Source organism: Castor canadensis, chromosome 11, assembly GCF_047511655.1.
Source record: "Castor canadensis chromosome 11, mCasCan1.hap1v2, whole genome shotgun sequence".
Taxonomy (NCBI): domain Eukaryota; kingdom Metazoa; phylum Chordata; class Mammalia; order Rodentia; family Castoridae; genus Castor; species Castor canadensis.
In genome coordinates, this window is record NC_133396.1 from 4,852,928 (window position 1) to 4,865,934 (window position 13,007).

The window sequence follows — 13,007 nt, forward strand, 5'->3', positions numbered from 1 at the left end:
GGGAATCAGAAAACACATCTACAACGGATGCGGAGTTTTAAGTCAAATCCCAGTTGTTCTCTTGCCCTTTCCTCTGTTCATCAAGAACCAGTCATTTCCGAGGTGTCTGACCCCCTGCCCCCTGGAGACCATACACCTTGTAGAACTTCTCACTTGGTGTTGGGGACACCAGAATATCTAGATCAGTGAGCCTACTGCACTGTGGGGCCAGGTCTTGTGGTTTTTTTCCCAAGCCCTCAAACTATTACATGAGTATGTAGCCTGTCTTAGAAGTGTTCTCCACTTTGACAAATGGGTAGAAAATTGACCTTAGTTTGTTTTTCTTTTAAAACTATTGACCCTGCCAGGCACCAGTAACAGGCTCACTCCTGTAATCCTAGCTACTCAGGAGGCAGAGCAGAGATCAGGAGGATTTCGATTTGAAGCCAGCCCAAGCAAATAGTTCAAGAGATCCTATCTCGAAAAAACCCTTCACACACACACACACACACACACACACAAAGAGCTGGTGGAATGGCTGAAGGTGAAGGCCCAGGACTGCACCAAAACACAATTGACCCTTGGACAATTGTAGAGAGGTACCAGAGGGATAGTGTAAGAATGTGCAGGATAATTTCCCAAGACTGCCCTCCCTAGCCTTTATTTCCAAAAATAAACTGGTGGGGCTACTTCTCCATTCACATGGGCTCCACAGCCTCTCCTAACCTCACTGAGGGTTGCACATTTGCTGCTCAGCTCCTTCCAGTTCTGCCCTGCTCCAAATCTATCTGCTTCCTGCCTTGTCCAATGGGCATCCGTAGCTACATGATTGCAAGTAGCTATTTACAAAGGACACAAGGGGTCCTTCACTCCATGCTCAAAAACAGTTATTAATAAATCATGTTGAGAATGTATTAAACACATTTGTGAGTAAAAGAAAATCAGAATAAACAAGAATAATCCACCTACTGAACACAAGAAAATGATGGCATTCTAGTAATATGAGATGAAGAACGGTGCCAGCCACAAATGGATGAACAGCCCCAGGTCTCCTGGAGGAGCAGTGTGCCTGGAAAGCAGCTCAGTGGGTTTTGCTGGTTAGGGTTCCAAGCAGTTAGTGGCCTGTCAGTTCCTCATCTGGCTGATAAGTTAGCTAATTCTGGGCAGGAGATCCCTGTTATCTTGATGCTTCCCAAAGTTCCTTCCTAAAAATGAAAACCAGTGTTTCTCCTTCTATGGTGACAAGTGAGCCAAAAAATATTTACTGAATTTACAGCACAAGACTAAATAGTAATCACAACAGGAAGCACCAACAACTACCACTTAAAATCAGCTTACTTGGTGCCAGGCCCTGGGTTAGGCATTTCACAGTCTTTCATCATTTAGCAACTTTTTTTTTTTTTTTTGCATCATTATTTTTTTATTTTGTGAGCTCAGGGCTTCATGCTCACAAAGCAGGCGCTCTACTGCTTGAGCCACACCTCCAGTCCATTTTGCTGTAATTATTTTGGAGCACTGTTTGCCTGGGCTGGCTCAATCTGTGATCCTCCCAATCTTAGCCTCCCAAGTGGCTAGGATTATAGGCATGAGCCACTAGTACCTGGATAGAGGTGTTTCCCTAAAAAAAGTATTGAAAAAAAAGACAGGAGCTAATAAGAAAGGTACTTCGGGCTTCCCAAAGTGTGACACAGGACTCCAAGAAGCTTTATTTTGGCATATTTGCATTATTTTAAATTTGACACAAAAAGTGAAGTTCTTTTTTTATGTAACACTATCTCAAATTTGTACAATTAAATTGTACAATTAATTAAAACTCACAAGCACTATATTCTACATTGTCCAGCTGGTCCTAGATGGGGCAGAATTTCTGCCCCAATCCAGACTTTCTGCCCGGCCAGCCTGTGGCCAGCTGTCTGTCCTCAAGCCAGGCACACACCCCTGGCTGTAATCTGGAAGAAGAATGGTGTCTTGGGTTGGGTGGCACAGAACATGACTGTCTCCATCTTACTGATGGGCAAACTATAGCTCAGAAGACCAGCTCTTAGCTGAGACCTGAGTGAAAGAAGTGGACACCAGACCAATGCCACTACAAGAAAACTCTCAGTGATCCCAGCGAAACCTGTCAGAGAAATGAGACATTTTTAACAAGATGATGAAATGAGGCAAAATATAATTAGGGCAAAAATGCTGCAGACCAGAGATGTGTCAGTTCAGTGAAGGAAAAGTTAGGTGGCCTAGGGAGAGTCCAAAAAGGGATGGAACTTAAGCTGGGTATGGGTTACATGCAAGATGCTGTGACGGTGCTGGGGAAAGAATTGACTAGGACAGAGTCCCTTTTCTCAGGGGGCATCTCAATCCACACTGAGAAGACAGTGTATTAGATGAGACCATGGCTGCTTATCAAGATGTGGTCCAACTCTGGGTTTGCTGGAATAGAGCAGATACTAGGGATGAAGAGAAAAGGAATAAAGTTGATTCCTGACAATAAAGATTTCCTTTCTGACAACAGGAAAGACAGGCATCTAGACAGTGGACAGTACAATGGCAAGGAAGCACAAATCCTTGAGGGAGGCCTGCATGTGGGCAGTCTGATGTTCTGGAGCATGACATGCAAGCGTGCAAGGAGTAAAAGGCATAAATGCTACACACTGCATAGGGGCCAGGGACCCTGATCCCAAAGGCACAGGAACCAGAGGTTGAACTACTGATGGGTTACACAGTGAGAAGACATGATCAAGTTTGGAATTTAGTCCTTTGATGGTGGCCTAAAAGTAGAGGGAGAGCAGGAGGTAACGGGGGGTCTGGACTAAGCAGGAACTGGGAGAAAAATGGAGCTCCAGAAAGGGTGTTTGATTCAGCAGGGGCTTTTCTAGCTCAACAGGAACCACCAAGCTCAGTTGGAAAAATTAGGCTAATGAGGTCATCTCTCCACCAAGCAGCAGCCACAAAGGTAACATAGATGTTCCCTGTTTCCCTAGTCCTATAAACATACAATACATGCCAAGACAGGCTCCTTCCATGCACAAACTCCAGCCTTGGTACCCACAGTCCTGCTAAACCTGGCCTGACTTTCCTTCTCTGAAAGCTTGGGAGACAGAGTGTACTGTTAACATTCTGCTTGTAAGTACCTCTCCTCCCCACCAAAAAAAAAAAATCACCCTAATTTACATTTCAGCATTTGGTGCTACTGTCCCCCTTATCTGACAGTGGGCAAGGAATTCTGTGCCCAGGAAAATCAATGAGCAGTTGGCATGGAGGGGAAGACTTGGAGCCTGGGGTAAAAATCCCCAACCATTGCAAGGGCACCACTAATACACCAGCTCAGAGGGTCTCCAGTCTGGCTGACTCAATCCATGCATCAAAGTATCACGTACCTAATGCTGGGTACCAGATCACCCCCAGACTGTGACTTAAAATGACAGTAAGCTCCTATTCCTCACAGTGTTTGCAAGTCAAGAATTGAGGAGCAGCTATAGCGGTTCCAGCTCTGAGTCTCTCATGAGGTTCTCAAGACTTCAGTCAAGGCTGTGGCCATCTGAAGGCTTGACTGAGGCTGGAGGATCCACCTCCGAGGTGGCTCGTTCCCTCACGCTGTGTCTTGCCTGTGTGGCCCTGTCCACATGCTACTTGACTGAATGTCCTCACATCGTGATGGCTGGGCTTCCTCCAGAGACACTTTCTATTTTTATGACCAAGCCTCAGAAAGCACACAGCATCCTTCTGCCACACGACATGAACAGAAACGTCACTAAATCCAACCTACACTCGAGGAGAGAGGATTTAGACTCTGCCTTTTGAAGAAAGAAGATTCAAAGAATTTGTAGACATATTTTAATACTACCTGCATTAGGAAAAAACCCTTTTCTCTACTTCTGACATTAGATGGGGGGTTGTCCCACACCAAGCAATTTTCCAATTTTCTGTGGACACCAGCTGGGTAACCTATAATTCTACTTAATTTTGCTACCAACTGGGGTTAGTGCCAGACTCCTCGCATTAAGGACTCAGTACTACAAGACTGCCTCTACTTCAGAGGAGGACTTGAGGCCAATCTCAAGTCCAGGTTGTCACCCATGCTTCTGACTAACCATTGACCTCAGGTTTGATCATTTGACAGAATGACTCCTGGAGTGCAGGAAAACTGTACTTCCTACTGTGGATCTAGTACAAAAGAGTATTGTGTTTTGTTTTATTTATTTTTATTTATTGTACTGAGGATTGTACCCAGGTCCTCATGCTTGCTAGGCAAGTGCTCTACCACCTGATGCATGCCTCCAGCCCTAAAAAGGATATTTTAAAGGGTACAATGAACAGCCACATGAACAGATACATAGGGTGAGGTCTGGCTGGAAAAGGTTCCCACGGAGCATGGATTTGGGATACACCACCCTCCCAGCAATGTGGATATGTCTATGAACCCAGAAGCATTCTGAATCCCATTTTTTGGGATTTTTTTAGGAAGGCTGCATCATGCAGACATGATTCATCATTAATCTCCACCTCCTCATCTCCCCCCCCAGAGGCTGAATACTGGAGCTTAAAGTTTTAAATACCCAATTATGATTTAGTCTTTCTGGTGACCAGCCCCACCTAGGAGCCCACCAAAAGTTGCTTCATTAGAACAAAAAAATGCTCCCATCACCCAAAAGTTTCCAAAGTTTTTAGGAGCTCTGTATCAGGAACTGGGGGCAGAAACCAAAAATATATTTTTATTCTGTCATACTACCTCAGACAAGAAACTAGAAGGCACTCTGGATACTTTAAGCCAAAACAGATTTTCTATAGGCTGTTAGTGCTTCCCTTTCAACCTACAAACCTTCCCTCGAGTCAATCCTAGAGACAAAGGGGACCTATCCTAGCAAGCTTTTGTGTGCTGCCTTAACTACTGCAGTATCCTCTTGAAACATCCAGAATGGCTTCTAGTTTCTTGTCTGACGTAGTATGTCATAACAAGACGAGGGTATAGCCCTCATTTATATGAAGCCTCCATGGTATTCAGAGGTCAAAGTCTCAAAGTCCTTCAGTCCTACAAACGCAAGCCCTCCACGGTGTGGCGCCAAACCCTCCTTCCAACATTATAACACAGAAAGCCTCCACTTGAGCTGCTCTTGGCACTTCTGTTTGGGCCTCAAGACACTTCCTCCTGTTTTGTTTTGCTTGTTGCTGTTGTTTTGAGGGCACTAGGGTGGGAGGCTAGGGCCTTACACTGCTAGGTAAGCGTCTGCTACTGAGTTGCACCCCATTCAACTTTCCTCTTCTTCAGGGTCACGCCCTCATGTACATGAGGTAGAGCAGTAAGTAGACAGAGCCTGGGTTCTTGACAGTGTGGACCACCAAATTAACCCTGGGCTTCTTAATTGGATTATTACATGAGAACTCAATAAACTGCTTTCTTTCTAACCCACTGTGTGTTGGGTCTCTCTTGCAATAGCTGAACTTACAACCTACTAAAAGAAATGGGCTAGAGGACTGAATGTGATGGTTGTACCTGTAATCCTACCTAGCTATTCAGGAGGTAGAGATCAGGAGAACTGTGGTTCAAAGGCAACCAGAACAAAAAGTAAGCAAGACCCCATCTCAACAAACATGCCAGGTAAGGTGGTACATACCTGTGACCCCAGCTATGTGGTGGGTAAAAGTAGGAGGGCCATGGTCCAGGCTAGCCTACGCAAAACCACAAGACTCTATCAAAAAATAACTAAAGCAAAAGGACTAGGCACATAGCTCAAGCAGTAGAATACGGCCTAGGAAGTAGAAGTATGAGGTCCTGAGACCCTAGTACCAAAAAAAAAAGAGTGAGTTAAGCTGAATGTGGTGGCACAACTATGGTCCCAGCTACTAAGGAGGTGGAGGTAGGAGGATCACCGTTCAGGACCAGCCTGGGCAAAGTAAGCACAAGACCATATTTGAAAAACTAAAAGCAAAAGAACTGGGAGTTTGGCTCACATGGTAGAGTACTTCATGCTTGAGGCTCTGAGTTCAATCCCCAGTACCACCAAATAAATAAATAAATAAATAGATAAATAAATAATAAGGAATGGGTTAGCTATGCTGCAGTGATGCTGTGTAACTCGGGAATTAGAATGGCCCTTGCAGGTCTGTAGCTGGCTAATGTAGCTGTGTTCTAATGCTGTGCTAGCTGGTTGGCTCCGTCCACCTGTGCTCACTCTGCACTCAGGGTGGAGAGGTGGTAATTAAGAGGAGATGCTCCTCTCTTGTGAAGGAGGAAGTCCACTGAAGACCAGCAGATGCTCGTGAGGCCTCTGCAAGCCAACACTTGGAACAGCACTTTCACTTCTACTTCATCTCACTGGCCAAAGCAAGCCACAGGGCAAGCCCAAAGCCAGGGGACAGGCAAGGACAGTTTACCCACACTGAGATCATGGATACCATGTGGGCCAAGAAACTGGGGCTAGTAATTCAGTGTCTGATGAGCCCTGGTTTGTAGGTTATGCAATCTGGGCCTGTTCTTGCAGCAGTCACCTGGAAACACAATGTAGTGAAGGAAGGGACTCAGTCACTGTTCTCTTTGAGGTCACTTTGAGGAACCATGACAAGGCAAGAACCACATCTCCTTCCTCTCCACACAGCTCCTGCCCCCTTCCCACCAGTGTGTAACACAAGCCCTGCTTTAGGGATGACTCAGGAATATTGCTGAGTGCATTTCAGTCTGTTCCTTCAGCCTCTCTATGTGATTCAGTATGCAATATAGACTGACTTACTGGAGGTCAGCAAATAATGTTATTGCCCCACAAACTAAAGGGATTGTGCCCTTTGGAGCTGAGATCTGTACCCAGATGTGTCTGACACCAAATACTGGATCTACTACCTCCCACAAGGACCTCCGGAAGAAAAGGATAAACACCAAAACAGATAAGTAAAATTTCTATCTCCAGGGACCATTTGAAATGGAAAAGATTCTCATCACCTGAAATATCAAAAACCAGCTGGGTGCCAGTGGCTCACATCTGTAATCCTAGCTACTCAGGAGGCAGATATCAAAGCCAGCATGGGCAAATAATTCATGAGAATTTAAAAAAGCATCTCAAAAAAGTGCTGGCAGAATGGCTGAAGTGCTAAGAGCACCTACCTAGCAAGCTTGAGGCCCTGAGTCCAAACCCCAGTGCCATAAAAAAATAAAGGCACAAACTTAGTCAGGGATCCTCATGGCTCAACACAGTGAGATTCCCCAACAAAGTCCCCATGCTCCTCAAAGCCCCTTGGCCACTCTCATCAGGCAAAAATCCAAGTTTAGGCCCAGACATTCTACCTTAATTGCTATCTTCCCCAGAGACTTTGATTTTTTAAAAGGAGAAGCACTTAAAGAGCTGTGATGAACCCTAAAGAATGCTGCCACCATCAGGCATAGGCCATGTGGGCGGAGAATGTGTTTTAGAGCAGTGACTCATGGTAAATTTTCCCCCCAGTTCCCAAAAGGGACTATTCAAAGCCCCCCCAAACCCAAGGTGGTAAAAGTGCGGGGATGGGGAACCTAGGAGTGCTGTGAGGTGTCTTCATTATATATGTTGGAGAGTTTGGAGCTTGCTATAAAAAGTGATGGCCCATGGCTCTCCAAGATTGCCCTCACGAATTACAACAGATGTTTTGTAGTAGTTTTAAAAAATCTATCTCCATGGTACTTAGGCACTGGTAAGTGAATGAAGCAAGGCTAGTATAATGTGCATCGTACGTGACTGTGTGTTGTGTATTATCTGTACAAAATTGGGGTCCCAATATAGTAATCACTAGCCACATATCAATATTTAAATATAAATTTAAATTAATACAAATTAAAATTTAAAAGTCAGCACCTAAGTCACACTAGCCAAATTTCCATTGCTCAATAGCCACATGTGCCTGGCTAGTGACTGCAATATTGAACAGCAATGGTAAGACATTTTCATCATTACGATTCTCTTTTTAGCAGTCCAAGGGTTTAAACTCAGGCTAGCACTTGCTAGGTCTACTGCTTAAGCCCATACCCCCAGCTTTTTCTTTAGTTAATTTTTGGATAGGGTCTCGCACTTGTTGCCTGGTGCCAGCCTTAGACTGCAATCCTCCTACCTATGCCTCCCATTAAGGTGGGACCAAGGCACCAACCACCACACCCAGCTTATTTGTTGAGATGGGGGGGCTCATTAACTTTTTGCCCAGTCTGGCCTCAAACTGTGATCCTCATGAGCTCTGCTTCCTGAGCAGCTGGGATTACATCATCATTACAGTTCTGATGGACAGTGCTACCATAGAATATCTCTGGAGGGACATACAAGATACTGATAATGGTGGTTTCCTTTAAGGAGGGCAACTGGGAAGCTGCAATGACACATAGGTGTGCCCTTTTGTATATACCTTTTGAATTTTAGGTCATGTATTTGTATCAAGTATTTGAAAAATTATTTGAAAAATAATACAAATTGGGAATCCCTTCTAGGAGTCACTGTACTGGGACAATGGTTCCCAGGAAATTACTTTGCAATTTGTCTACAAAATAAGTTAGTAGATTTATGATTTCACATTTAATTTTTTTCACAGCTTAGACTTTTTAGCTCCTGTCAACCTCTCTGCTCTTAGAAACTCACAAGTAAGAAGTGAATTAGTACTAGTAGAGGGATGTTAAAGGAAAAACTCACCAACTCTCAGGCAGTTAGCATTTTTTTTTCCCTGACAAATTGTGATTGTATTCCATGTGAATAAACGACAGCCATAGTTCCTGTTGGTAAGGGTGTTCCTGGTTCTACAACAGAAATAATCTCCAATCACTCCACCTCCTGAGCAAGGTTGGAATCAGTGAAATAGGGAATGGGGCTCTTGCTTGGAATGAACCTGTACTCAGACCAGGTAAGGTAGGAATGGGATGGGAGGACCGTGCAACATGACTATGCTCTTAGAGAAAGAATGCACTAGATTGAAGGGGCACAGGGAAGTACCTGTTGCCCTGCTCAAAAGTTAACCTCTGGAGCAGTGATAGCAGTGATTCCCAACCTATAACTGCAGATCCTGGGAGGGCCTGAGAGGGCCTCTGAAACCCTGTGTGCCACAAGCACTGTTTGTAAGGCAAATAAATCCTGTCCATCTCCAACACTAAAATTTTTACATCACGAATAGCAATCCTATTTTAAGTATAAATTTACATGTTATTTAAACCTTACAGCTGCCTGGGAGGTCCATCTTATTCTCCCCAAATAATAGATGAAGAAATTGGGTAATAACTCACCCAAGCTCAAAAAATATGTCAGTTCAGGCTCTTTATGTTCCATGTGAAAGAAATCTAGTTGCTTAAACAAAAGATGTCAGCCAGGCATGGTGGTACATGCCTGTAATCACAGCACTTGGGAGAAGGAGGAAGGAAGATCTTAAGTTCTAAGCCAGTCTAGGTACACAGCAAGACCCTGTTTCAAAGAAACAAACAAAAATAGTGCATAATGTATCAGATCATAACAATTACTTATTAACTGTCTTTTGCTGAAAAGTACTGATTACTTGCTTTTTTTGTGGTACTGGGGTTTGAACTCAGGGCCTACACCTTGAGTCACTCCACCAGCTCTTTTTTTATGCACAGTTTTTTCAAGATAGGGTCTCGCAAACTATTTGCTGGGGCTGGCTTCGAACCTTGATCTTCCTGATCTCTGCCTCCTGAGACACTGGTGCCCAGCAAAAGCACTGACTACTTTCTTGGGCCCATGAATTAACTAAAAGCAGTAGAAAAGTTTGGAATCTGTGTCTCCATGTTGTATCTGTGACCTTTGCTCTGAGCCCTTCTCCCCTGTAGTTACTTTGTAAACACCTTGGCATCTAGGAAGGGCAGGACTGATCAAAAACATCTTTACAAGAAAGGAAGGAGGAAACTACAAGAAAAAACACCAGAGTCTCCACCTGCCAAGCAACACTGCTTTGCTCAGCCTGACCAGATTTTTCCCCTCAAGCAATAATCCCCTCAGCCATAATGTCTCCAAAACCCCCGAGAATGATCAGCCAGGCCATACTTTGACCAGGACTATTTATTTACTGAGTTATTTTTGGTAGGACTGGGGTTTGAACTGAGGCATTGGTGTTTGCAAAGCTGGTGCTCTACCACTTGAGCCATGCCTCCAGCCCATTTTGCTCTGGTTATTTTGAAGATGGGGCCTGGAGAACTATCTGCCTAAGCTGACCTCAAACCTGGATCCTCCCTATCTCAGCCTCCCAAGTAATTAGGATTACAGGCATGAGCCACCAGTGCCCAGCTGACCAGAACTACTTAGTAATTACGCATACCTTTCACCCCCTGCCCCAGTTCTTTTTCTGTTTAACCCAAAAGCTCATGCCTATACTCCAAAGACAGGCTGAATACCCTGCCTCTTCCTGAGGTGCCGGAGCAGCATAATAAATCTTTCTCCGTCTTCATCATTACTCATCTCTTTATTTGGTGTGTTGGGGCAAGTGGCTGGACCTGACATGTAGAACCCCTGGAGTTGGGCTGGGGGCCTAAGACTTTGATTTCAACACATCAGGGAACCCTAGGGCTTAAAGCTGGCTGCATGAGTGGCTCGTGCATCTTTCTTTTTCTGGCTCTCTGCTTTCCTTTGTGATGGCTTTGGCCTTGGGAGGACTCTAGCCCCATAACTGTAAGGTTGGTAATCAGAAATTCCAGCTCTACACTGAAGTCCAGGAAATAGCGCACAGAAAAGCTGCCCTCAAAGGTGCTCTGATTGGTCTGTTGGACCATGGGTCAGGAAAGGGAAGGCACTGACTGGCTTGCCATAGTGCACATCTGGGGCCTTGAAGGAGGGCCCTTAAATCAGTAACTCAAACCCACCACAACTGCAGGGAATGGAGGAGGCTCATACCAAAAGTAAAATAAAGAGGAGGTTTGGTTGTAAAAAGATAAGGGGATGGATAAGGGATGGAGGATCAAAAATTGAAGTTGGATTGAACTAACCTTTAAGCCCAAAAAGCAACAGTTTTTAAAAACATGTTCATAGATGCTATGAACCTGAAAACCTCTCAAGTTCTCTTCTCCGAACTTGAGATTACTTTGTAGATTACTTTATTATTGTTCAAGTCGCATGAAAACATGAGATTGTTTTTTTCCATCTGGAGTTTGCCTGGTGGGATCACAGTCCATTGTGGAGAGTGGAGTATGAGAAGCCTATGAGAACTTGACATGAGCACAGCCATGTCAATCTGCAGGCTGGGGTCGGCACAGCCCCCAGCTGCAGAAGGGAGCGAGAGCAAAATTCCGCACCGTTGCTTTATGTAAGAATAAGGATGTTTACACCATGACTGCAGACAGCAACAGTATATGCAGAAAGTAGCAATCACAGGTTTCTCCTGTTCCCAATAACTACAAGGTCATGCTACTGACTTCACTATCCCACTTCCTTGTTTGCCCCTGTACATAATAAACTCGCTGGAGGTGGTGGAGGCTGTTGTGTGTCTCCACCAGAGCACCCAGTCCACCTGATCCCAGCTTTCTGCATGTTTGTCTTTTGTCCTTTCTCAGTCTCCCGTTGCTCCAAGTTAGGTTGCTAGGACGAACTCATGCAGGTTGCAAGAATCCATGAATGAAATTGTTTGCAAAAACATGGAATATATATGTGCATTTGTGCATGTCACTCTTGTCCCATCCCCACCCCCATTACACCCAAGACCCACGCCGTTCTGCACTTCACAAAAGCATGCAGAGTAAGATGAGAAGAGGCAAGCACACCTGCAGACTTCAGAAAGACCGGGAGCCTGGAAAGCAAGAGACCAGCACACAAGGGCTCCTGATAAACAAGAGGTTATTTTGAGGGGTTCCCCCAGCTCCAAACACTCAGTAGCTTTGCAAAACTTAGTGGAATAAGAGAGGGACATTAAATGCTCGATTTGGGGGCAGAAGCATGCTTGTGCCAAGTCACCAATGCTCTGGCTGTGCCAGATATACTATTCCAAGGTAGCTAGATGTCTGTAGAAAATCCTTTACTTCCAGCATTGCTTCAAATGGGTTCAACGGGGGGGAAGAGAAGGAAAGGGTGCAAGAGAGTATGATGGAAATATGTACTCATGAGACCTGTGGAAACTATTCCAGGAATTGGGGGAGGGGGATACATGAGAATGATGGAGGGGGTGAATTCAACTATGGTATATTGTAAGAATTTTGTAAATGTCACAATGTACAACTCAATTCCCTCTGAATTTCCTTCCTCCTTCCCCGCAAAATGGGGATAATCTGAAGACATGAATGTGAAGTTCTGGCAGCTAATGTAGCGATTACTGACTAATAACTGTATTTGGGAGTTTTCTTTTGGTAAGTGTCTTTTTAAATTTTATAGATCTATGTAACCAGTAAAGCAGTCTCACCTGATATTGGTCTACAGAGTTGGCAGGGGAGGAGGCAAGCAAGAAAAGACAAGTGGAGAATATGAAGCTCTGCAAGCAACCTTTATCCGGTCTACACCTGTAAATATAATGGTGATCAATTAAAGCCTTTGGAAGTGTTAAAAAACAAAAACAAAAAAAAACTACCTGTACCCCGAGTACAACAACAACAACAAAAACCAAGGGTGGTTAACAGCAAAAGAACATCGTTTGTATGCATCTGTAATCTTCCCGCTCAACTATCAGCTGTGTTGAACCCACTCAACTCACCTAGCCTAAAACTGAGGAGGGGAGGTTCTCGCTCCTGCAGAACAGGCAGCCCCCAAACAGGGAGGTGAGGGACGCCCCTAACAGCTGCTTTGATAAATCGAAGCAGAGACACAGCGACAGCTCCCTGCAGAAGTCACAGAGGAGCTTGAACTGTTCACTCACGAGTGCAACCTTCGGCCGAGGGAAGGTTGGTGCCAAGGCCAAGCGAGGTGAAGGACTCAGAAGCCAGGAGTCGTCTGACGCAGAACTGCTGGGAGCAGGCTGTGCGGACGCGCACTGGGCGAGTGCCCCAGCCTTCCGCCCGAGGCTGGCGCCCTGGGAACCCGGGCGACGGGTACGAGCAACGGCTCCCGGGGAACCGCACCTCCAGGCTGTCGAGCGGTTGGCCCCGCCCCGCGGCTTCTCTGAGCTCTTCGATT

At 45.1% G+C, this 13,007-nt stretch overlaps 1 long non-coding RNA gene across 5 annotated transcripts in view; it reads right to left on the minus strand.

Moving 5' to 3' along the window:
• LOC141413667 (uncharacterized) overlaps positions 1-12,992 on the minus strand; it is a 58,325-nt gene extending 45,333 nt beyond the window's left edge. For 4 of the 5 annotated variants that reach the window (XR_012438415.1, XR_012438412.1, XR_012438413.1 and 1 more), the window contains exons 1-2: positions 12,589-12,991; positions 12,301-12,397 (exon numbers count right to left, since the gene is read on the minus strand). This is a non-coding gene — a long non-coding RNA (uncharacterized lncRNA). Of the gene's footprint in view, positions 1-8,609; positions 8,714-9,193; positions 9,369-12,300; positions 12,398-12,588 lie in introns of all 5 variants that reach the window. The other variant, XR_012438414.1, reaches the window with a different exon arrangement.
• Positions 12,993-13,007: the final 15 nt, after the last annotated feature.